Genomic DNA, 27,316 nt, shown 5'->3' on the forward strand with positions numbered 1-27,316 from the left:
ACTGATCCCCAAGTAAGTGATGTGTAAATAGTTTTCTGTGATCATGGGTTAAAGTGTTACTGAGGTTCTCAAGTCCTATCAGGAAGACAATCTTTGGCTCAGTCAGCTGGGCTGAAGTAGCCAGGTTTTCCTTGAACAGTAATAACGTGAATTGCTCTATTACCCAGGTTCCTGAGAACTGAAAGTCCTCACAGGAGAGTCCAGTTTACCAGCAACTTCCTTGAAAGTCCAGAATCACAACCAAAAGACACAAATGTGGTTCTTCAGTCAGAACTTTCCTCCTTTGGGATTCTTCTTTTTCTTTTTTCACATTCATAATACGTACTAGACCTTTGGGATTCTTAATTCTAATGTGTTTTTGAAAATTTTAAAATGCATTTTGTTGTTAGTTACTCCCTGAGTCCAGAGTGTCTGCAGAGCTACAATGCAATGATATCTAAGAGGTGGGTTTTTGTTTCCTCTGCCGTGGTCTTGTAGCCACAGTGTCATGCTAATGAATCTCCTGCAGGATCACAGAGAACACAGAATGCCAGCAGTGGAGGGGCCTAAATGTCTTTTACAACTATTTGTTATCTTCAAGGTCAGCAAGGATGCACCTGGTAAACACAGATGCTGTAACCTAAATCCCGCCTGCTCACAAAGACTTGTCTCTGATTAGGCTATTTGAATAAAACATTACTTGGAATCTCACATGATACACTCTCGTAGGCTTGTATTTTTAAAATCTGGGTTATGTAGGATATGCTGTATTTTAAAAGATTCAGTGTAGTTTACCAATTGCATATTTTACCTCACTTTTTACAGACTTCTAATAGCCACAGCAGTGGGACTACTGAGGAATATTTCATTTAGATTCCATATAATGAGAATGTAGATACATGTAAAAGTACCAAAAAGACTGAGCGTGTGTGTGTGTGTGTGTGTGTGTGTGTGTGTGTGCATGCGCATGTATGTGTTTTAACTATGGGTGCATTGCCATGGCAACATCTGGAGATGGAATAGAGCAATTAACAAACTTTGACAAACTTTTTAACCAAACCTTTGTCATTTTGAGATGTACTAGGATATGTGCCTACTTGTATTTCTCTTCCTCCTCCTTTCACCACAATTTTAGTTCTTGATGTTCATACCAAAGGATAGTCAATTAAATTCTAAACAACACTCCAAATCGACTTTGAGACTGTTATATAGCAATTATGATTAATTTTTCAATTGGCCTTCATTTAAAAGCCTAGAGCAAAATTTTTTTATCTCATGAGAAAGAATAAGTGAGTGGCGGAAGATTTCTACTGCAAAGACTTTATTAAAGTGAAATATTATGAAGCACATGATTTAAAGAATGTAATTTTATACTGCCCGTATAATTTAATAATGTCATTTACACTAAGCTCAATGAGATGACAGCATCAGAATAATGACACATACTAAAAAGTCATTAAAGCTAATATTAAAAATATTGTTTTATACTTTTAGGTATATAAATAAATTATAATGTATAACTGGAAATCTGGATAAGAAGCAGAGAATGGCTGTGAAAAATCTCTGGCCGATGCAAATATAGATTCTGACTGCTTTTAATGTATAAATTTCTGATTGATTCATGGCCCATTGAAGTGAATAATGCTAAATGAGTAAAAAATGTAAGTTCTTGAAGGGCACCAAAAATATACCATATTCACTTCAGCCAGTCACTTATTTTCTCAATGCCTCAGTTTTGTAATCTGTAAAGTGGGGTCATTTGTACAATGGAATGAGAAGAGATATGTGAATGGTACCAGGAAAAACAAAGGTGATGAAGTGGACCATAGCCAGGCTGGTCACACAGCCTTGTCTTTCATGTTTATGAGGGTACATTTTTGTGATAGATTTAACAAAAATAAAATTGTATTTTTAAAAAGCTCTTTGAGGAGCATGCTTTGCTGCTCTCTGCATGTATGTTCCACTTTTCTCTCTTATTTGTCCTTTTACCTGTACTAATAACTTCTGTTCCCTGGCAAATTTAGCTTGTATGTCTCATCATTGTTCCTCCAACATCTTAGTTTTAATTCTCACTCTTATCTAGCTCATTTTCCTGGCGATTTTTAGGTCAAATTTCTGAGAAACGAAACTTATTGATTTACTTATCTTTCAATGCTAAGTGTCATGTGTCATGAGCCAACAGGTAGATTGAGGTAGTACCAGTCCTGGTTTCACCAGCTCTAGTTGATGTGAGTAAAAAGTTCATATGCTTTAAAACGTGACTGAGTGGGAAGCAGGAGACCATAGGCTGGAAAATTTCAGTCATAAGGGGCTGTGGACAAGTAGGTGCTGATGGATATCTCATGTGCATTTGGACATATTGAACCATTTCAGCTTCCTAAAAGTGACATGATCTTTTGTTCCTCTGGGACTTTGTAGATGTGATATTTCCTCGTCCATTTCTGTAATGGCTCTCAAACTTTGCTCAATAAATAAGATTACTCCCTTGATTTGAATCTCTAATGTCCCTGCCAGTGTGGAACTGGGTCTTGGGTCTCTCTTACCATGGCTTGCACATGTGTGCTTTTAATGAGCTGTGTTCATATGTGTTGGGAAAATAGAATCTTGACAGGTAGAATGGAGAAAACCAACGTAAATAAAGTGTAGATACTTTCTTCTGATTAGATGACAACAGTTTCTCAGCAACATCATGCTATCATGGAGCCTTTTCTTCACTTTTTGATTTTGCATCATGAAAAAAAAGAAAAAAAAGACCAAACTTGGAGAGAAAAGAAAGTTGAAAAGGTAAACTGACACTGTCTCTTGTGTATGCAAAGTGTGGAAAGTGGTGACTAGCCTGAAAGAAAAGAGACTAAGTTTTCTAACAAACTGCTCATGGAAATTTCTCTGAAACAAGCTTGACGTCAGAGGGAGGTAATTTTGACCATCTGAAAGAGGTCTGGGAAGCTCTTGAACTGCACCTTAGATTTTTTCCTTTCAAATGTGCTTCTAAAGAATTTTATGCTGTAATAGTTAATACTATTTAAGTTCAATTATTTTTATAATATATTATCTTTAGAGAAAAAAGATAAAATTTTCTTATCTCTATGTTGATCAAATTAGCCAGCAGTTTTAAGCCTTACAAGCTTGGGTCATGTGACTGACACACTATTGCCAGCTTTTGGAATTTCATCTGTCTTGTAGGTTGGTCTTTTGGAGTCATTAAACTCAAGTCAGAATTTTAACAATTAAAGCTATTAAGTAACAACGAAGTAACATGGGATAATGGCAGTCCTGAATGTGGTAATGGAAAGAGTCAAGACTTCTTTTTTGTGGGAAAAAGAAAAGAAAAAGAAGGAAAAAAAAACCCTATTGGCTTTGATGTCTGAAAGAGCTGAATTGAGTTCAAATTTTAGCATTTACCTTTATATAATCTCAAGCATCTTTCTTTATGTTATATATATATTCATTCATCCACCAAATACATAATGAGCATTCATTATGTGCCCACAACTGTGTGGGGTGCTGAGTACATTGAAGAGAAAAACAATATAGTCCATGCCCTCCGAAAGCCTAATCCAGGGACTACTACCATTTATATTTAAAATAGGAATAAAGTTTTACATTTTTTTCAGATTGAGATAAATATGATTAGTTTAATTCTTTTCCCCAAATTTAAAGTGTTATTATGATTAGAGACTTTATAAAGTTTCTGATGTAAGTTCTTTACCCCTTGTAAATATTCATATAAGTGGTATTCATTATTTACAGTGTCTTCTAAAATTGTAGTCTGAGATTATGATGATGCTGGTGATAAATAAAAGTATATTAGGAATATAATTAACTGAAAATGTTAAGTTACTTAAGTCAGGGAGATAAGTACATAGGTAGTATGATACAACTTGTGTTGTATATAAAAAGAATAATTTTTTCCCGGGTGATTATATATACCATAAATTATTTTTGGAAACCACTGTTAAATAAATTATAAATACAAAACATTAATTGTTCTGGAAAGTCTTTGTAAGAATAGACTTTTCTGAGCTGTTTAAATGAAAGGAGGGAGAAAAGTAAATGAGTTTAGACAGGGAGGATGTTCTCAGTTTAGCGTGCAGCTTGGGAGAAGGCTTGGCTGTGGGTGGGAGTGGAATGAAAATAGGAAAGAAGGCTGTTTGCCCATGTGCTCATGGCAAAGTGAAGCTCCCCAGAGGAATAAAGGAATCTAAAGGGAATGAAGGATAAAGAGGCAGTGATTAAATAGATTAATCCTAATCTGAAGTGTAATAGATTCCTGCAAAGTGAAAAAGTATACTTCATTGTTCAGATGATGGGCACCAGTGGGTGAAGGGCGCTTTTGAAGTCAGACACTGCTATGGAGAATAGTGAGAGGAGCCTTAGTTCCTAGAGACTGAAGAGAGGAAAAACGCAGGGCCCTGCAAATGGTAGGGAAGTTCTAGTTCTTGGAAATACTGCCTAGGATTATGGCAGTGTACTTACCCTTTCTAAGTCCTTGGAAGAGATATAACTATAATCAGAGAAGATAGCTTGGCAATGGCAATGCGTTTCCTTTCCTGGAAATTCAAGAAACCAGATCTCAAACTGAACTGTAGGAATTGAGAGGCAAAGGGAAGGATAAAGGGGTGGAGGGAGAACAAATTTAGAAGAGAACAGGTAATATAGGTCAAGTTCGAGGAGCTCATAGAACCTGGAAATATCACCAGAGGCTACCAAAGGCAATAGAAACCTTTTATAGTGTGACCTAGATTGAGCACCAGGGCCATGGAGTGAACTGGAATGCCCAATGGAGCAAGTCTAGTTTGGACTTTCACATTGGACAGGGAATCTGGAGAGCATATCTTTGAAACAGTCCATGTAAAAGACAATTCAGAGATTTTACCAGAGAAGAGACATTCAATAAGTCCTAAAGAAGAGTGGATCAGAAGATTAGGGAAATGTATCAACTGTCTGGGAATATTAGAAAAGATCAGTTACCTTTAGAAATATCTGAGAATCATTTTGTGCTTCTCGAAAGTCTTTTATATATCATTTTCTGTATCATCTTTCATCTAATGTAGAGTGTGAAGAGCTAGCATAAAAATGTGGCCATGTTTTCCAAGATGATATCAATTAGAGTCTGTTTAGAGAACAATTTAAGATTATCCTGCTATACGTGGCAGTGCGGCCCCAGCTCTTCACAGAGAGTGGGCAGATTTTACAAGCATTATCACAGTGCGTTAGCTATTATTACTTTAAATATGTAAATAAGTTGTTTCTAAAGCAGACATACTGACATAGTTCTTCAAAGTTGTTCCTGAAATTCCTACTACCTTAAACTGTGAGTAAATTAGATGAACAATTTATTCGTAAATCCATTCTATAAATATTTATTAAGCACTTACTGTTTACAAGGTACTATTCTAGGTGTTGAGAATACAGAGGCAAATCAAGAAGATTTAGTTTTTGCCCTCATGGAGTTGACATTCCATTAGTGATGGATGTGAGTAGGACTTGAGATATGAGTTATTAAACACACAACAAGATCATTTTAGGTCATAACGTGTAGGACACAGAAAATGCAACAGAATGATATGACAAAAGGGAATGGGGTGGAGTGGGGCATGAGTGATCATGAAAGAGACCTCTGGGATGGTGACATTTGAGCTGAAACCCAAAAGACACGGCTGCTGGGGGAAGAGGGGATGGCTGAAGGGGGAACAAATGCAAAGGCTTAAAGAAGCAATGAGCTTGGTGGGGTTTCTAGGACAGAGAGGGTGTGAGACAGGCTAGAGTGGGGAGAGAGGGAAGAACAGAAGGAGATAAAGCTGGAGAGAAAGACACAGTCCAGTCACACAGGCCATGGCATGGCATGGAATTGGGAATTTATTCCCAGCATAGTGGGAAGCCATTTAATGAAGAGCAACCTTTTTTTTTTTTTTTTTTTTTTTTTTTTTTTGACAGGGTCTTGCTCTGTCACTGAGGCTGGAGTGCAGTGGTGCGATCTCAGCTCACTGAAACCTCCACCTCCTGAGTTCAAGCAATGCTTGTACCGCAGCCTCCCAACTAGCTGGGATTACAGGCATGAGCCACCACACTGGCTAATTTTTGTATTTTTAGTAGAGATGGGGTTTCACCATGTTGGCCAGGCTGGCCTCAGACTCCTGACCTCAAGTGATTTGCTCACCTCGGCCTCCCAAAGTGTGGATTTACAGGTGTGAGCCACCGTGCCAGGCTTTTTTTGTCTAAATATCTCCTTTATTACTGATGAAAGTAACATTGGAGAATGTGACCAAAACATCAAGTTTATTATTTGACAAAACTGATTATATCAGTCCATTTTGTGTTGCTATAAAGGAATGCCTGAAATGAGGAATTTATTTTAAAAAAGAGCCTTATTTTGGCTCATGGTTCTGCAGGCTGTACAAGAAGCGTAGTGCTGGCATCTGCTTCTGGAAGGACCTCAGAAAGCTTATAATCATGGTGGAAGGGGAGAGGGTGCAGTTGTGTCACATGGCAAGAGAGAGAGCAAGAGAAAGAGGGGAGGATGTACCAGGCTCTTTTAGAAACCAGCTCCCTTGCAAACTAATAGATTGAGAAGGCACTCATTATCATAGGGAGCACATCAAGCCATTCAAGAGGGATCTAACCCCATGACCCAAAGACCTCCCACTAGGCTCACCTCCAACATTGGGGATCACTTTTCAATGTGAGATTTGGAGGGGACAAATATCCAAACCGTATCACTAATATTTTTGGGAATGTGACCAAAATATCAACTTTATTATTCATAAAACAAACAGAGAATGTGGGCTGTAGCTACTGATAAAGTGGTATTCCAAATATTAGACAGCATTAGGATTAGAATTGCCCGCCCCATCACAGGAAGCATTGGATTGGGCTGTCCCTTGAGAGTCTTGCCCTTCTAAGACTGACAGCCTAGAAGGACAAAACAGAAAGGGTATTCTGGAAGCCGATTGATCTTAAAGAGTCTAGTGGAGGAGTTTAAGTAGAAAGTGACACCACACAATTTTAGAAGTGCAAGAAAAGATTGAATTCTCTGCTTTCTTCCTCACTTTTTCGCTTTATCAAACACTCACAGAGACTCCTTCGTGCATCAGTCACTGTGCTACTTGCTAGTGATCCAAGCGAGATTCTAACCTCAAGGATCCTCTAGCTTTATGATAGAGATGACATATTAACTAATGCTGGTAGAGGTTTGAGCCAGCAGAGGTTTGTTTAGGGGAAAGAATTTCTTATTCAGGAAAATGATAGAATGGGCTGTTTTAATTGTAAAACACAAAGTATCTTAGAGGTAGTATGTTGGAAGAGGTTTGGACAGATGAGCAAAACTGATCCACATAATAAATGTGAAGAATTTGGAGTTTTCATGTTGGTCCTGAGGAATTGAAATAAAGTAGAGAGAGCAGTAGAAAGGATTTTAGAGTGAGACATGACACTAGGCAGCTGGCTGGGCTCTCAGCAGAGGCAGGGCCAGTAAAAATTTCCTGTTGTGGAGAAGTTTTAAGGAATATGGAAGGTAAAGTTATTTCTTGTACTGGGCTGCAATTAGTGCCTGTTATTTATGACCTTATGAAAAGCCTATTATGTCCAGCAACCTTATATTCCTGGTAAGTTGGAGGAATGCAGGAGAAGGAAATTTTTATTGTGTGGGTGAAATGCTGGAAAGCGAAGAGGTACTCTTGGAGGTAGGTCGACGAATGAGAAGAGGGGGTCAGAGTGAGTGGTGGCCAGAACCTAAGCCCCTTGGAAATTCAAGCTAATGAGGGAGGACTGCCTGGAGTTTTCCACCCAAGCAATTTAATGTAGGCTTTGAAGGAAATATGATGACCCAGAACTAATGAGGACTTGGAGACTTTGGGTGGCAAATATTGAGTTAAACAGAATATTATTGCATAGAATAATAAATGCAAGAATATTGCACAAAAAGCTGGGGGGTTAAAGGTATTGCCTGAGGAAGGCAATAGGAATTAGCTGTGAAGTTGAGGATGGGTGAGGGTGAGGGTGAGGCTTCCCAGGCAGAGGAAATATTATGGGTGCAAAGGCCCAAAGCAATCAGGGTATTAATTGCAAGTTAATTCCAAGCATCTGAATTATAGAACTGAAGAGGGTAGGAAGTAGTGGGACTGAAAAGAGGAGTAAGCATCAGATCCTAAAGAACTTTCTGTGCTCTACTCTGGGCCCTATTCTGATGAGAGGGGGATAGAGGAAGATCTTTGAAAGCTTGAAGAAAATGACACTTAAAACTTCATATCTTTTAAAATGCATTTAAGCAATAAAGAAGTAGCACTTTAGGCAGATTTCAAGTTGGCTACGAAGTGAACATAAGCCTCTTTAAAGGTCCTTCTCATTTCTCCTCTCTCCTGTTGAAACTTCTGGTCATTCCAGACTTCCACACTCTCAGACCATATCCTGGGGCCAGGAGGCCTTCCTTCCCCTGGGGGCATCACCTGCCAGGGGTCTGGTCTCCCTGCTGTATCTTCTTTTCCTCATCAAAGATGACTGGTGTAGTCTGGAGACCTTGTCCTCTGCTAAAGGGCTAGTTCAGCACATATTTCTTTGCATGAGCATCTTCTCATGAGGGCTGAGAGGAGGTGAACTTGCACTTACTGAGCATCTTCCCTGTGCCATGTTACAAGCGTCATGTCCAGCACCTGGCACTGTGCCTGGGACATGGTATTAGATGAATGAAAAAGCCTAATTAATCATCATAACTGGTTCTATCTTGTTCCAATTTAGAGATGAAGAAATTCAAATTCAGGCGATTATTAAGCTTATCCAAGGTCACATAGCTGCTGGGTAGCTCAGTCAGAATTTAAACTGAAGTGACTGGCTTTCCAAAACCACAATTTTGTCAGTTTATCAGAATTCTCTCTGAGGTTTTAATAAGAAAAATTCCATACATACAATAGAGTTGAAAGAATACTACGATGAATATTAATATACCAAGTCCTTAGATTAATAACTGTTAACATTTTATCAGTTTTCTTTACCTGTCTTAGCAAATATCGAATTTTTTGCTATTTGGAAGCAAAGTGCAGACCTCATGAAACTTTGCCATTTCATATCTTCTAAATACCTTATCTTATACAACTCTAGTACTATGGATCACACCTAAGAAAATTAACAAGAATTCCCTCAGATCATAATATCCAATCCACATTTAAATTTCCTCAAAATTTTTTTATTGTGGTAAAATATACACAACGTAAAATTTACCCTTTTGATTTTTTTTTTTTAAAATGAAGTCTCGCTCTGTCGCCCAGGCTGGAGTACAATGCCACGATCTCAGCTCACTGCAACCTCTGCCTCCCAGGTTCAAGCAATTCTCCTGCCTCAGCCTCCCAAATAGCTGGGACTACAGGCACACACCGACACGTCCGGCAAATTTTTTGTATTTTTAATAGAGACGGGGTTTCACCATGTTAGCCAGGATAGTCCTAATCTCCTGACCTTGTGATCTGCCTGCCTCAACCTCTTAAAGTGCTGGGATTACAGGTGTGAGCCACCACACTGGCCCCTTTTGACTGTTTTTAAGTGTACAGTTCATTGGCAGTAAGTATATTGTTGTGCAACCATCACCACCATCCATCTCCAGAACTTTTTCATAATCATTCTCAATTTTTGCTTCACTGAATTTGAAATGAAACTTTGTAGGGAGTGCATATGATCTGATACCTGGATGTAAAAACCAACTTCATAAGCATGAGGCCAAGGAGATGGGAACATATCTATAGCATGAGTGAAAAACAATTATGGGTCTTAGCCAACAACAGGCTTAATTGTGATTGCCAAAGCGTAAGTGCAAACTTAGATTGAAGAATAGCCCTGGATTCAGGACTGCCGTTTTCTGCACTGCCCACACGCTATGTATTGTGTCCAGTTCTCAGTTCTATACCATTGGTAGTCAGAAAACTGTCACCAGGAAGATGAAGGGATTTAAAAACACATTGAGAAAGAGGAACACATTTTAGAAAGAGGAAGAAATTGAGTATTTGAGTCTTGGGAAAAACAAAAGTTAACTCTTTGACTAACAGATGTCTAGTAACTGCCTTGGAATAGTAAAGAACCACCATTTGGAAGGTATCCTTGTTTCTTCTAAGGGTAGTTCACAGACTACCAGAGGAAACTGCCATGGGAGAGACATCAGTTCAAATAGAGTAATTTAATAATAATGGTTAGAGTTGATCAAAAGTGTTGCCTTAGGAAGTAGCTAGTTCTCTGACACAAGTGCCCTTCACTGTAATACAGGCAGAAGACATCCAAACACTGAGTGGCTTTTTAGATTAGATGATCTTAGTCTAACTATTTTTTATTCAGGATCTTTTTGGTTGCAAGTGACAGAAACCCAAATAATACCTTCTTAGGCAAAAGAGGAATTTTTTTGAAAGAATGCTTGAGAAATTGTGTATAATCAGCATTTGGGCTGAACACTGAAACTCAAGGAGGATGGAGCACAATTCTCTTTCTCACTCTCACTCTCACTCTCACTCTTGTTCTCTTCCTTATACTTGCTCCACTCTCATTCTAGCTCTGGTTTCTTTTTCTCTCAGTGATTCAAAGCAGCCTGGTAAGAAAAATAACGTGTTGACTGTTTCTGAATTTTAACATGCCTGGTTGAAGAATCCTGGTGAAAGACTCTGTGTTGCCAGTCAACTCTGCCAACAAAAAATGATGATCAATGAATTTACTCAGTTTGCTACATTGTGAGCAACTGAGTAACAAGGGAGTCTATCATAAAAGTTTCAATGCTACAAAGGACAATGGTGAGGTTAAGACCCTGTCCTCCCTTAAGTGACAAGGACAGTCAGTTCTGAAAGGAAATATCAGTCTGCAGAATCCATGGTAAATTCAAGCTACCCCTAGGAGAAAATGCTTGAAGGTCACCTGGAAGTACCGCATTCAATGTTGTAGCATATTTGGGAGCCACTGGGAAATCCGTGCCATCCACAGACTGACCAGGAATGCAGCAAATAAAGTAAGGCTTTTATTTTCTGAGAAAGTATGGGAAAACTGTGAGGCAAGGGTAATGGTGCATAGCAGCTCAGGCTCTGCAAACATTTGCATTGTGGCTGAAAGCCAAGGCTAGGGCTTGGAACCTGCAGGACTGTAGATGAGATCCTGGTGTTTTAGCAGAAAAGTCCGTTCTTCACTGTACACAAAGGAAAGTTGATCCTCAAGGTGAAATAACAATTCAGTGGCATAAATTTCCTTAACATGAAAGTTTCTCGACTCCCATCTCTTCTTTTTTATATACCACCTTGCCTTTGAGAAATTATGTTAGCTCTGCAGGGGTCCAATTTGGCTTCCTAGGCATTTATGGTCTGAGAAGTACTCAGGCTTAACTTTGTAGAGGGGGACAAATATCCCCAAATATCAGTTCATGGGGTCATTGCAGACACCAATTGAAGAACTTTCTATTTTAACTTTTGCATTAGTTATTTTTGAATTTGCAGAATATTTTTGTGGAGTCAGGGTGTCACTGTGTTGCCCAGGCTTGTCTCAAGTGATCCTCCCACTTTGGCTTTCCAAAGTGCTAAGATTACAGTCATGAGCCACTACACCTGGTCATGTGTATTAGTCTGTTCTCACACTAGTTTAAAGAACTGCCCAAGACTGGGTAATTTATAAAGGAAAGAGGCTTAATGAACTCATAGTTCCACATGGTTGGAGAGGCCTCAGAAAACTTACAACCACAGTGCAAGTGGAATCAAGGACCTTCTTCACATGGCGTCTGGAGAGAGAAGAAGCCTGGAAAAACTACCATTTATAAAACCATCAGATCTCATGAAAATTCACTCACTATCATGAGGACAGCATGGAAGAAACCGCCCCATTATCCAATCACCTCTGTCCCTTGACATGTGGGGATTACAGGTTCCTCCCTTGACACATGGGGATTACAGTTTGAGATGAGATTTGGGTGGGGACACAGAGCCAAACTATATCACCATGCATATTAGTTTTGCTGTGAAATTATTCATTTTTGAAAAAAGTTCTACAAGTTGTAACAGGGAACTAGGGAAGAGAACACAAATATGTCACCTGCCCTGGGAGCTAAGCACTCTCTTAGCTGCCCACCTTCCAAATTTCCAAGTCTTATCTGTATCTCTCTCCATCCCTGTAAGGTTAACTTGGAACTAGGCCAGCTCCAGGAAAGTATGAAGCAGGATTCAGATTGAAAGTCTGTTGGTACAGCTAATCTGGCTTTTGTACAATCTGCCATGGAAGTGAAAGTAAGATGATGATGAGGAGGAGGATGATGATGATGATGATGATGACAATGATGGCAATGGGTTGCCCTGCCAACCAGCAAGTGCAGGTGGATCTGTTTTGCTATTCTGAGAACGTTGTTGGAGTGCAGAGGTAACTAATGAAATGAAAGCTAAAGCGTGTGCACACTTGCTTCTTTGAAAACCCATAAGGAGAATGTCAAATGTTTGAATGTTTTATTATATTTTATATTTCATAAGATGCCGCAGGGTACAGAAAGAATAAAAAGTAATGGTTTAAAAATGGAGGAGCAGGAGTAATGAGTCCTAGAATTGAAAATAACCATCACCCTTAGTTACTGTGGGTAAATAATACACTATAAAAGCCTTGGGAGGGAGAAGGGCATTGACTGAAAAGAGTAGCCCTGACAGTGAATCTAATTAGGTCTACCAAAAAAAATAAAAAAACAGTTGGGACAAATGAGAAACAACCTTACCTTCTCTTCCCAAAGAATTATGCCATAAAAGATAAAAGCGGCATCATTTGAGAGAATTTGCTACAGAATATAACAGTGGCTGCAGTGACAACAAAAACGTTCTTGCCTCACCATGAGTTATGGATGAAACCTGTGTCTATGACAAATGTGCCTCATGAAAGCTACAGCATTTCAAAATATATGCTTTTCCTCCACTGCATCTTTTGATACAAAACACATAATCTATTGAAGATGTATGCATGTTCATGCTCAGAGTAACTAAGAGTGGGTCCTGCACGATTGGGATGTGGAACGCAGGCCACTGCTTTTCTTTTGTAGTCTTCAGGGAGCCTCCAAACATTTTAGTGTGTGTCTGTGTGAATATGTTTTAGAAGGTGGGCTTCTGGGGGTGGCAATGTGTCTTTTTAGGTTGCTCAGCAATGTAGTTTTTACACGACTACTTGAACTTTGGAAATGGAGCAAACCATTTATAAAATGTGGGAAGACATTTCTTTTTTCCTTAAAATATGTATTTCTCAGCATAAACGGCTATTTGTTGGACAAATTGAGGAGAATGTGTGTGAAGAGTATTGCCCTAGGTTCCTCAGGGAGAATGAAGTAGAGTATGCAATTTGTCAAGGCAGTGTTTTCACACCTTTTTGACTGTGACCCACACTTAACACATTTTACACATTTAACATTATACCCAAGATATGTATAAGTGCACGTGTGTGTGCACACACACACACACACACGTGAAACAAAGATTTCATGAAACAATAATTGCCCTGGTTGTGTGCAATGCTCTTGAATGTTTTCAATTCTTCTCTATTCTTTCTTTCTTCTCTTTTTTTTTTTTTTTTGCTATATATTAAATTTGTTGTACCTTGATGTTTGAAAAACTCTGAATTCAAGGACACCAGAGCACATGTGCTCTGTCCAACAGGTTGGCAATAAGCTCTAGGAGGGTAGAGGCATCTCTAGTGCCTAGTGTAGGATTTAATGCATTATGGGTACTAAACACATGTTGGTTTAGGTCTAATTAGGTCTATAAAAATTATTATCAACACCATCCTCTAATTATTTGACCTTGGGCAAGTCATTTAACTTCTCTGTGCCTTGATTTTCTCACCCATGAAAAGATGCTACTAGTATTAACCTCTTGGCTTTGTTGTGAGGTGAGAGCATCTAGAACAGTGCTTGCCACATAGTTAGCTATCATTTTTATTGCTCATGCTATGATTAAAGACTCCGTGGCAAATGTTGTCAATTATGGCCAACTTACTTGGCCATTATCTCATTTATTCATTTCAATAGTGCCTCTTAAGTTCCTTGAACAATGCTAACTAAGCATTTTACATTCATTTCTTTTGTTATCTTCTCAACAACCCTATGAGGCAGGGACTACTAGTGTCGGTTTATAGATTAGGCTTATAAAGGTGAGCTGTTTGCCTAGCATAACATGTCTAGTCCTTGACAACACGCCTGTATGAATCCAAAGCCTGAGCAGTTATGGTGAGGGAAGGGGAGTGGGGCCAAAGGTATTTCAGGCAGATGATTTGCCAATTGCGGAAGTCCAGGGCATGATCCTAACACTGTATTTCATGTACGTTGCTTCCCTTCTGATTTTTGTAAATACTGTGAATTTGATAAGTTGCATGAAAGGTAGAAAACGTTCATATCATCATATCATTTTCAGCATAGAAAGGAATAAGGGAAGTACAGGTTTACAGGCATATTTTGTTTTTTTGGGTTTCCCTTATTGTGCCTTGCTTCTTTGTGATTTTTTACAAGTTGAAGATGGTGGCAACCCTGTGTAGTGAGGCTATTGGCACCATTTTTCCAACAGCATTGCTCACTTTGTAACTCTGTGTCAGCCTGTTTTAACAATAAGGTATTCTTAAATTAAGGTATATACGTTGGTTTTTTTTAGGTGTAATGCTACTGCACACTTAATAACTGCAGCATAGTGTAAACATAACTTTCATATGCTGTGGGAAATCAAAAAATTGTGACTCACTTTATTACAATATTTGTTTTAATATTGTAATTGACCTAGAAACAAATCTGTAATATCTCCTAGGTATGCCTATTGTATTAGTTCATTTTCATACTGCTATGAAGGAATACTCGGGACTGAGTAATTTATAAAGAAAAAGAGGTTTAATGGACTCACAATTCCACATGGCTGGGGGAAGCCTCACAATCATGGCAGAAGGTGAAGGAAGAGCAAATGCACATCTTACATGGTGGCAGGCAAGAGAGCTTGTGCAGGGGAACTGCCCTTTACAAAACCATCAGATCTCATGAGATATTCACTATCACAAAAACATCATCGAAAAACCCATCCCCATGATTGAATTACTTTCCACTGGGTAATTCAATGGGGATTATGGGAACTACAATGGGGATTATGGGAACTACAATTCAAGATGAGATTTGGGTGGGGATGTAGTCAAACCACATCATTCTGCCCCGGTCCCTCCAAAATCTCATGTCCTCACATTTCAAAACCAATCATACCTTCCTAACAGTCCCCCAAAGTCTTAACTCATTTCAGTATTAACTCAAAAGTTCGCAGTGCAAAGACACATCTGAGACAAGGCAAGTCCCTTCTGCCTATGAGCCTGTAAAAGCAAAAGTAAGTTAGTTACTTCCAAGATGCAATGGGGGTACAGGCATTGGGCAAATGCACCCATTTCAAATGGGAGAAATTGGCCAAAACGAAGAGGATACAGGCCCTATGCACTTCCAAAGTCCAGCAGGGAAGTCAAATCTTAAAGTTCCAAAATGATCTCCTTTGAATCCATGTCTCACATCTAGCTCATGCTGATGCATGACTGGGTTCCCATGGTCTTGGGCAGCTCCTCCCCTGTGGCTTTGCAGGGTACAGTGCCCCCCTCCTGCCTGCTTTCATGAGTTGGCATTGAGTGTCTGTGGCTTTTCCAGGTGCATGGTGCAAGCTGTCATTGAATCTACCATTCTAGGGTCTGGAGGATGGTGGCCCTCTTCTCACAGCTCCATGAGGCAGTGCTGCAACGGGGACTCTGTGTGGGGTCTCCCACCCCACATTTTCCTTCTGTACTGCTCTAGCAGAGGTTCTCCATGAGGGCACCACCCCTACCCCTACAGCACACCTCTGCCTAGACATCCAGGCATTCCTATACCTCCTCTGAAATTTAGGTGGAGATTCCCAAACCTCAATTCTTGAGTTTTGTGTACCTGCAGGCCCAACACCACACGTAAACCACCAAGGCTTGGGGGATTTACACCTTTTGAAGCAATGGCCTGAGCTGTACATTGGCCCCTTTTGGCCATGACTGGGACACAGAGCACCATGTCCTGAGACTGCACAAAGCAGCAAGACCTGGGCCTTGCCTACAAAACCATTTTTTCCTCCTAGGCCTCTGGGCCTGTGATGGGAGGGGCTGCCATGAAGGCCTCTGACATGCCCTGGAGACATTTTCTCCATTGTCTTGGTGATTAACATTTGGCTTCTTGTTACTTATGCAAATTTCTGCAGCCAGCTTAAATTTCTCCTCAGACAATGAATTTTTCTTTTCTATTGCATAATCAGGCTGAAAATTTTTCAAACTTTTGTGCTCTGCTTCCCTTTTAAATGTAAGTTTCAATCCCAAGCCATATTTTTGTGAATTCATAAAACTGAATGCTTTTAACAGCTCCCAGGTCATCTCTTGAACACTTTGCTGCTTAGAAACTTCTTCCACCAGATACCCTAAATCATCCCTTTCAAGTTCAAAGCTCCACAGATCTACAGGGCAGGGGCAAAATGCCACCAGTCTCTTTTCCAAAACATAACAAGAGTCACCTTTATTCCATTTCCCAAAATGTTCCTCATCCCCATCTAAGACCATATCAGCCTGGACTTATTGTCCATATCACTATCAGCATTTTGGTCAATGTCATTTAAGAAGTCTCTAGGAAGTTCCAACTTTTCCACATTTTCCTATCTTCTTCTTAGCCCTCTAAACTCTTCCAACCTCTGCCTGTTACCCAGTTCCAAATTTGCTTCCACATTTTTGAGTATCTTTATAGCAATACCCCACTCTACTGGTACCAATTTACTGTATTAGTTCATTTTCATACTGCTATGAAGAAATACCCAAGACTGGGTAATTTATAAAGAAAAAGAGGTTTAATGGGCTTATAGTTCCACATGGCTGGGGAGGTCTCACAATCATGGTGGAAGGCAGAGAAGGAGCAAAGGCACATCTTACATGGCGGCAGGCAAGAGAGCATGTGCAGGGGAACTGCCCTTTATAAAACCGTCAGATTTCATGAGACTTATTCACTATCACGAGAATAGCATGGGAAAAACTGTCCCCATGATTGAATTACTTTCTACTGGGTCCCTCCCATGACATGTGGGGATTATGTGAGCTACAATTCAAGATGAGATTTGAGTGGGGATACAGCCAAACCATATCACCTGTACTTCTTTCTGATTTTCCAGACAACTACTTTCTTTGGAAGCTGCTTCTCTTCAGCACTGTGGGTGTGGTACTCCCTTGGTGGCAGGATGGAGTCAGCCAAAAGGAATTAAAGCTCCAAATTTGACAGAGGCCAAGAAAATGTGGCAAAAGGTAGGTTACCTAAAAAGCAGGAATAAGAGATACCCAGGGTAAAATGGACAAATCTTAGACAATGGTGTACCAAGTAAATAAGAACACATAAACAGATAAGGTTTTGAAACTGGTGATATCAGGGAATGTAGGCTGGACTGGTAATGCCAATTGCCTGGGGATGGTTTTATTTGCCCAGGTGCCACTTTTGAAGGAGTAGGGCTGTCCTATCCTTGGTTCAAGCCTTGAATTTTGGAATCCAGTTTCCAATAATGATGGCAATTGCAGCCATTGTGTTCAGCAGCTTATGGCTCTTTCTTCAAATAAAATTCTATTTCTTATTAACTATAACTTACTTGCTTATTAAAAATTTCTTTTCAAACTTAGGTCATAGAAGTGAAGTACATTTATTGCACCTCCTCTCTGGTGTTCCAAGATGAGATTTGAAAAGCAATTCACTTTTGTTTGTCTTGGAGGAGACCAAGTGCTCTCTACCTGTTAAACATCACATTTGGCATCATAGGATTAAAAGTCACACTTTCTGCCACATGGCTTAGTCTCTGAAGGAAATGGTTGAGGCATTCTTAACTTATTAACTGGACCATTTGATGAGTGAGAAACCCTTTCTTGTGGAATGGGAATTTCCTTTTCAAGGATGTACTTGTTACAACCTTTTTACCAAATCTGCCTATTGTGTAGTTTGCTGGACTTCCTGTTGCATCCTTGACCCATCTCAGATTATGTCTGTCCCTCCTTGGAACAGATAAAGGCCCTTTGTTAGAAAGGACTCCCATGATTTGGTGGCTTTTACACACCAGAGAACTCAGCTGCTGTCTAACCCCCACTCTCCATTTCCTTGGATGCTTCCGGGCAGCCTCTCATCATCTCTATCAAACTACCAAATATACACACACGTATGTTAAAATATTTAGCCTGTACACCATGGACCATGGGTACTGGCCTTAGTAAACCACTTGTATTGATTGAATAATAGTCCAGCTCACCAGTACTTTATATTATCATCCCAAGCCATAAATATCTGAGGAAAAAGAGATATTTCTTATATTAGAGGAGCATTCTCCTTTGGTCAGGAATGGCAGGTTTGGAACAGAAATTCCTGGACTGTTCTTTGAATTATGTGCTCAGCTCTGATGTACTTTTTACCGAGGGCCACCTCTCACTTAGCTGGAAACTCGTGGAATACCCTCTGCTTTGTAAAGTCTTTTACCACTACTTGCTGTTACTGTTAGCAGTTTTATTCTGTTAGGCCCTCTGAGCTGATATTTCTACCTGTGAAATGACTGTTTCTCTCCATTTGTCTATTGTCTCTTCTGCTAACCTTTAGTATGTCACTGAACAAAGTTGTATGCAAATGTGTAAGTCTACTGAAAGGCTTTGAAAATTAAAGGACATTGCAATGACTCAGGAAAGTTTGTGCAATTCTCCTTTAAATATGACATTTACCATAATCCTACCCATTTAAGGGAAAAGCATTTGAAAGCTAAACCCTTCAGAAGATGTTCTTTCTAGCAGATTTTCTCAACAACAGTACTGTCGACACTTTGGGCCAGATAATCGTGTGTTGTGGGGGCCATTCTGTGCCTTGTAGGATGTTTAGCAACATCCCTGGTCTCCACTCACTAGACGCCAGTAGCACTTCCACAATAACCAAAAAATGTCTCCAGACATTGCCAGATGTCTTCTGGGGGTCAAATATCCCCTCTGTTTGAGGAGCACTGCCCTCTAGAGCCTTGCTCTTCAAAATGTGATCTGAAAACCAGCAGCATTGACATTAGCAAACTTATTGGAAATGCAGAATCTGCCTGAACCACAGGTGTACCTAATAAGAATCAGCATTTTAACAAGAACCCCTGGTGACTTATATTCAAAACCTTAAATGCTTTGAAGCCTTGCTTCTCTCAGAGCTCCTTTTCATCTTTCCTGGATAAATTACCACCTTTTGGGAAATTCCTCAAGCTGCTCACAGGTATTTGTGTTGACTCAACACCTACAGCCACCCTGCTTCCTTCCAGCAGTACCTGTTGTGCTGGACCCCTGTTAACTACAACAGGGATGACACCAGGTTCAGGAAGCCGACGAAGAGATTCAGAGCCAGTGAATGGAACATAGGGTGTATTTGAGGGAACTTACTTACAGGGTTGTCCAGTGTCAGTGGGCTGGACAGGAGAACCGCTCTCACTGATAAAAAGCATTCAGTTTATGTACATAGCGTCTTCACTTAGCTCCCTCCCCGCCATAACCTCCATGTGGTAGCCCTCATTTCTTAAGTTATTGCTGTCAGGTATGTCTACCACACAGCACCTTTCCTCAATCCTGGTTATATACAAGCATATACAATTTCTCTCTTGTTTCAATATATATACTGGTTTTTATGTTGTTCCCTAGTCTCAGCCCTGTGCTTTTATTCTGTGAAGTTGGGCCTTCCTGGACTGGGTATTCAGGCTATAATGGTGCTCCAGAGGCTCTAGACTAATATTCCAGAAGATGACCCTGGGCTGAGGAGGGAAAAAGGAATTTGGGTCTTTAAGTCTGTAGAAACAGCTGAGATGGTACTGACACTCTGTGTGTGGCCACTTTGATGTTTCCTTGCTTGCGGCATTTGAAAGGAAGCCTAGACTGACTTTGTATTTAAGGTTATCAGCCTTCATCAATTAGTATTACACATGATAACCCATGAGATTCAGAATCTATGAACTGACATGAAAACATCAAAAGTGTATTAGTCTGATGCCACTGACACTCTTCATTTCCACTAGTCTTAAATGTTAGAATCCAATATAATTGCTTAACAATCAAAATGAATTAATTTATATACTTGAGTACTATACTACTGTTGCTAATATACCTGCATTATGACACTGAATGTCCAAGTTTCTTTTAAAATTATTGTTTGGTTATCTAGTCTATGTTATTAAAATTCAGAACTGGGACAAAACTTCCACCCACTTTTACGTACTTATGCTCTTTGCATCTCAATTCATAAGTGGTTTTTTAGTAATTAAAGGCAACCAGTTGCTGGGCATGCTGGCTCATGCTTGTAATGCCAGCTACTTGGGAAGCTGAGTTGGGATGATTGCTTGAGCCCAGCATTTGAGACTAATCTGGGCAACATAGTGAGATCCTGTCTTAAAAAATAAACAAAAGAAAAAAAAACGGTAACTATTGGGAATCACACATGTGTCAGTCCCTGGGAGACAATGTGAAAATTGTGAGCCATATAGTTATAGACCTAAGAGGGCTGGGTATCAGGTGAGACAAGTGAGGTACTAGGACACAGACACACTTTCCTGGGTTTCTGCAAGTGCTGACTCTAGTCCTAGACCTAAGACCTAGTATTTTCAATCTGTCGGTGGTATGTTTTCCTCTAAATTCATTTCTCTGTCACTGAACTCTTGGTAACAACTAATTTCTCCATTATTTAAATTGTTTCCTAGACTCAACTCCATGCTTTTATTCCACGAAATTTGGTCTTCCTGGACTGCTATATCTAATGGAGTTACTCCAGTAACTTGATGATCAGGAAAGATATAATTCAGGAGACCAGACTTGGAATTTTGTTTCCCAGATCTATTACCAACATGTGCCAGTTGCCAATTTGTTACCTTCTTAGTACAAATTCACCCTACTGTGTACTTCACTTTGAAACTGAATCTGGATCCTATAAAAATGTCTCTTGAGCCAGTAATCTCTGGGTTAAACTTTATCAGTAAAAGATGCTGGAGGAACTCTGCATGAGTGCCTTGTTCCATTGCTTTTCTTCTGGCTTCTACAATGCAGTGTCCAGCAAGCACCTCATGTGGGAGACCAGGGAATGCACATTCTCCAGCAAGTCTTACTGGCACTCCTGCCAGCATCTTTCTAGTGAGTTCTGCCAGCACCTCAGTGGGTGGCTTTCAGTGAGTTTCACCAGTACCCCAGTGGGCAGCTCCCTTGACAGTGCAGTGAGGGAGACTCAGAAACTGCCCATCCCCAACATGTTTCCCTGACATTCCAACTGGTTGTTTCCTGCTTGCCAATCCCAGCCTATGGCTCCTCAGTGTCATCCAGTGGGCCACACCCGCTCCAACAAGCTATAAATCTCAGTCTTGGTGGGGATGGCATAGAGGCTTCTGAGTTTATTTCTTCCTTGAGTATTCTCAATATGGTCCAAAAGAGATTCACAATATGGTCCAAAAGAGATATATTAAAATGTGACCTTACTCTATTTTTGGAAGCTGTCTGAAGGAGATACAGGACCACCAGTGGTTTGAATATGTCCCCTCCAAAATTCAGGTATTCCCACTGTGATAGTTTTGAAACAGCCTTCTTACCTGAGGTATCACCTGGAGTTCTTCGTCACAACTGAAGAAAACAAGGAAAGTGGACTCCAAGGGTGAAGTTAGAGCAGAAGTTTAATAAGCGGAAGGAAGAGAGAAAGCTCTCTGCCATGAGAGGGGTCCCGAAAGAGAATTGCTGTTTTACAGTTGAATGCAAAGACTTTTTATAAACAAGCTAGTGGGGCGAGGTGTTTCCTTTACACAAGGTGCAAAAAACCCATTAGGACTAGGCATGTCATTTGTATAAGACGTGAATTCCCAACAGCCCCCACCCTGTCCTTCTAGTGCGCATGCGGGCTCTTGGCTGAAGTTACTCCATGTTGTTTAATCTCCCTTCCTGCACATGTGTTAGGGGATGGGATTCTCCATTGCGGACGTGCCTGGTCCAGTGTAGCTCCTCTTATCTGTGCAGCTGCAGACATGTTCCAAGCAAACCTTCCACCTGTGTAAGCTTCCTTACCTGGGTACATCCGAAAAAGGAGAAGACTGTGCCCACTGAGGCCCATTGTGTATATGTGAAGCTTGCTGGTTATACAGAAGACCTCCTTTTATGCTGGACCTTGCTTTCTTATCTGTGCTTGCAGCTTGGTCTTTCAGGCTGCCCCTTCTGTCAGAAAAGAAATTCAACTCAGGACTTTGCCCTAGCTATCTGCCTAACTGATTCTTTCCTTTCTTCACTGTTGGTACTAAGAGGCGGGGTTTTAAAGAAATGATTAGGCCATGGAGTTTCCTCCTTCATGAATGGGATTAGGTACCCTTATAAGGGGGCTTGATAGAGGGAGTTTGGCCCCCTTGCCTTCTACAATATGAGGACACAGTATTCCTTCTCTCCAGATGATACGGCATAAGGCACCATCTTGGAAGCAGAGAGCAACCGTCACCAGCCAACCCAACCTGACAGTGCCTTGATCTTGAACTTCCCAGCTTCCAGAACTGTGAGAAAATAAATTTCTTTTCCTTGTAAATTATGACATCTCAGATATTCTGTTGTAGCTGCACAAAACAGACGAAGACAGGGCCCTTATAGGGGCCACTGTCCATTTCATTGTAGATAGTTTAGAAATGGCCTTTCTTAGAGCAGCTTGGAAGTAATGAAATGCTAATTAAAAGGTGCAATTCAGCAGTAAGTCTTTGTTAGTACAGCTTATCTTCCTGGACCCTTGCCCTCTTACTATTTCCTCTTCTTTAGTTCTAACCATACTATAGCTACTACCAATATTTGGACTCTATTTAACTACATTTGAGTCTCAGGCTTTCCCTGAAATGATGTATATCTCTATCTATCTATCTATCTATCTATCTATCTATCTATCTGTCTGTCTGTCTGTCTGTCTGTCTGTCTGTCTGTCTGTCTGTCTGTCTGTCTATCTATCTATCATCTATCTATCTAAATGTAAATATAGATATACATCAGTATCTCCCTGGAGGAATAAACAGATTCTCACTTTTTTCTTTGGTTTTTATTTTTATTTTTTGTTTTGACAATTCTCAATCACTGGAATTGCCTTTGTACATGACTTTCTGTGCTCACTGTAGGGTCTTTTTGAATAAGTGCTTACTTGTACCCAGTATTAATATTTTCATGACTAATCTTTCTGAGATTGATAGCAACCACATTGCTTATTAGCCTTAATGGGAAAGTAAAATGTTTCTTCATTTCTCAACTATGATTTTCATATCAGCTGGGTCAAGAGTCCATCTGACATAGGAAGAGTTATTGAATACTAATTTATACAGTACACTCATTGGCTTGAAAATATATGTTAGCATTACTGTGTCCTTAATTCTGAGTTTAGATATAACTGAAATATAGGGAGCGTTAATACATTTAGTTTCCATGCATAGAGATAGGTTTTTTAATACTCAGTATTCATATTTATGAAAAATAAGCTACATATCAGCATTTGAGCCAATGGCCTTAACCCAGATTTTTAGCAGTAAAATACTACAACACCGATTTCTGATTCATACCCTTCATAAACAGGCCTCATGCCTCCCAATGTGGTTTTGGTAAGCATCTTTTTCATTATTTCATTTTCCTGTCAATAAAATTGGCATTGAATTATATTTTGGGGTCCATACATGGGCTGCATGTATATAAACTGCAAAGTATTATTACTAATAATAGACACACTGAACTTTGAGGGTTGATAACTATCTAAACGGGCATACTAAGTTTAATACAGCTTATCAGGTAAAGTTTGATTTAACAAGGTGGCTTTCACAATTGACTGTGTTTCTTATTCTAAATTTTTCCATGAATATTTTCATTTGCACCTTGAGGACTGTATCTCAGCATCTCGAAGTGCCTTGTGTTATCTATCACTATTACACTGTCACCTGAGAAAAAGATAAAAGTTCCATATAGACTTATTTAATACAGATATTCTATTTTTAAATAGTATGTCATTTATAGACTGTGAAGATATAAAATAAGCAGATTTTTTTTTCCCTTATCTTTGTGGTCAGCAGCTTCCTTCACTGATTTTTGCATCTTAGGTATACTTTAGCAAGTAACAACAATAAAAAACTCCATGTCAAATAAAAACAGCCTGAAAAATGGTGCCTTCTTGCTGATGGCATTAGTGATATTATGGAACACAATTCCTGTGTTTTAAAAAACAATGGAACTTGTTATGGAATTGAGTTTCCCAGAGAGTGCCACATGACCGCAGGCTATTAATTATACAGTTTTATTGTTAACTTTTGTTCAGAACAATAGTGCTCTGGAGGTCCTGTGGAACTTTTCTCCCATGCGATCTTGTCGGGTTTTGATTAAGCATCATTATATACAGTTCATTAACAATGTATCTTAAAATGAGTTTTTGATTGAACATTTTTATTGGTCATTTACTGTAATTGATGGATTCTGCTGCAATTTCACATAGAAAATTTGCCAGGATAGTAACAGTATTTTTCATTATGTATCATTATGCTTTCCCCGCCCCCCAAAAGAATACAAGTTTCCTCAAAAAAAAAATTTAACTAAAATATTAGATATTGATCCATTGCAAAGGCAGTTGCTCTTTCCATAGTTCATTCAGAAAGGACACAAACTAGTAATAATGAATAGGAATGAGAAAAATTTGTAAACTTAAATAATTTTATTAATGTTGCCCTTTTCCCCCTGGTGCCCAAGTCATTCTTTAGGGAAGTAAATCATCTCTTTCCAGTTGGTAAGTGTCCTTTCAATGTAGTATTAAATCTGAGCTGTTTACCTGGATTCTCCAATATTTTATTAGCCACAATATTCACCGATTCTGCTTTTAATCTTTTAAAAATCCCTTTAATCAAAGAGTTATAATTTGGCAATAAATCATCTGGTTACTTTTGAGAATGCCCTTGTATTTAAAGAAACTTTAAACATGTCTTAGAAATTATTTAATACATTAGTAAAAACTGCCCTGGAAGATTTTGATAGTGAATTATTGTCACTGGAGGTGTTCAGGCATGGCTACATAGCTGCTTGCTGAGAAGGAGAAAAGGACAAAATAGGTGATCTTCAGTATTTCTTCCAGTTTGAATCTTTTATCAACTACTCATATAATAACAGCATAAGACATAGGCCAAAGGTAGAAAAAGAACTGGTGAAGGATTGTGAATAGTACTGCCCGGCCTCGGGAGGTTACTTAACTTATCTTGGCTTTAGTTACTCTATCCGTGATAATGAGGAAATTGGATTAGATGGCCTTAAGGATTTTTTCCTACTGGAATATTCCATGTTTCCCTATTTTGCTAATGGTTGAGGAGTAAATTAAAGTCTTCTAGGAGACTATTTTTCAATTGGGAAAAACTAGACACTTCAGGCAATAGAGTCCACTAACAAATACTGGCAAATTTATAAAATTTCAGTGAATTGACAGTTTGGCTATCTATTGTATCTATTACACTAACACATATTCCTGCTTCACCTAACTTTTTGTATAATTTTTCTCCCACTGAAATTGTGAATAATATATACATTCAGGAAAAAAGCTTTCTCTTCATGATTGTCTATTTTCTTATTTGAAATAGCAATTACTGCTGCCTCTGGAAGTTTCTATGAAGTGGAACATACTTTGTCATTGTCATCATAGAGAAAGGGTCAAATTAAAGATTTAGGTGCTGAGCATGGGTTATTTTTTCAGGAAAGGAAGAGCTGGTCCTTGCTTACTTATCTAAATATCATCTATTGATGTAATTGTCCTTCCCCCGTATCTGTTTTCCTCTTTTCTCCCCTGGGTAGAATATAAGGCCTATTCGCTTACAAATATATGTCTAACTTTGTGGTGAAATAAGGTAAATGTCAGGTAGATGGAGCGATTAGAAATTAGCCGACCAGGTCGGGCACTGTGGCTCACGCCTGTAATCCCAGCACTTTGGGAGGCCGAGGCGGGTGGATCACGAGGTCAGGAGATCGAGACCATCCTGGCTAACATGGTGAAACCCCGTCTCTACAAAAAAGATACAAAAAATTAGCCGGGCATCGTGGCAGGCGCCTGTAGTCCCAGCTACTTGGGAGGCTGAGGCAGGAAAATGGCATGAACCCGGGAGGCGGAGCTTTCAGTGAGTCGAGATCGCACCACTGCACTACAGCCTGGGTGACAGAGCGAGACTCTGTCTCAAAAAAAAAAAAAAACAAAAAAAGAGATTAGCCAACCAACCATTTTTTGAGAGGTCCCAAAGTATTAAATATTCTGGAACTTGAAAGAAAAGGAATCCTAAATGTAAAGCCCATATTTTAATATTTTATCTATTACAGAACTCTACTTTCTCTCTCTCTTAATATCTTATCCCTTTAAACTGCATGGTACCACTAAAGAAAAAAAAATGTGCCAGAAATTTACTGGCTTATAATTAATTTGATCACTGTTCACTTTATGACATTGACTGGATCATACTTCCTCATTAACCTGTATCTCGGAATTAATTGCTACCTCAAGTGGTGGCCATATAGGACACTCTCGCTCTCCTCTGTCTTCTTACCTTGATCTTCTTTCTACTTCAGTGGGAAAAAAAATATGAGAAAATACAGTGTGAAGAAAATGAATCCATTGTAACATTAGGCTTATAGATCAAGTTTGACTATATTTAAGTTCATTCACATGATGTTTTATTTCTCGTATATGAGGTAAATGAGCAAAGTAGCTTTGTTAGCATTTGCTGTTTTAACCATATAGAGAAGATAAGATGCTTTTTATTACCCATTTTATTATGGAATTGGTCTAGTGAAATAACAGGAATTTCCTACCCCATAGTATATCTGTATGGATTTGGATTGGGAAAAAAAAAAGTCCCAGAGTCAAAATGGCAACTTGAATATCAACTAAACATTCTGCCAATTGGTCTTCTTGGCCAGAAGAGGGAAAAACAGACCAATGTGACTCCATGTCATCTGTATTTAATTATTGGGAAAAATGTCTAGCATATAAACCCTATGGATTATAAATATTATAATCTTTATGTAGAGAGAACAGAATATGAAAACAGATTCCAATTATCCAACCTGGGACTAAGATGGAAAAACCAAGGTGTCTTATCTTTATGCCAGCAATAAGATATTTTGGGAAAAGCATAGAATTTGGTGGTTAATAAACCTGGCCTCTAGCCTTCAGTTTGTCTTCACTACTTGAATAGCCTAGGCAAGTTAATTCATCTTTTAGATTTCGTTTCTTAGTGTATAGACAAAGAAATGAGACATCCTGTGAAAATCTCTGGCACAGTGCCTAGCATATAGCAGACACACATGAAGTAGA

General features: G+C 39.3%; 1 long non-coding RNA gene across 1 annotated transcript in view; it reads left to right on the forward strand.

Moving 5' to 3' along the window:
• The window catches only part of LOC134758366 (uncharacterized), a 461,884-nt gene extending 435,573 nt beyond the window's left edge, over positions 1 to 26,311 (forward strand). The window contains exons 3-4 of the long non-coding RNA XR_010133523.1: positions 17,136 to 17,265; positions 22,416 to 26,311. This is a non-coding gene — a long non-coding RNA (uncharacterized lncRNA). The remainder of the gene's footprint in view (positions 1 to 17,135; positions 17,266 to 22,415) is intronic.
• The last annotated feature ends 1,005 nt before the right edge of the window (positions 26,312 to 27,316 follow it).

The sequence above is a fragment of the Gorilla gorilla genome, chromosome 3, assembly GCF_029281585.2.
Source record: "Gorilla gorilla gorilla isolate KB3781 chromosome 3, NHGRI_mGorGor1-v2.1_pri, whole genome shotgun sequence".
NCBI classification, from domain to species: Eukaryota; Metazoa; Chordata; class Mammalia; order Primates; family Hominidae; genus Gorilla; species Gorilla gorilla.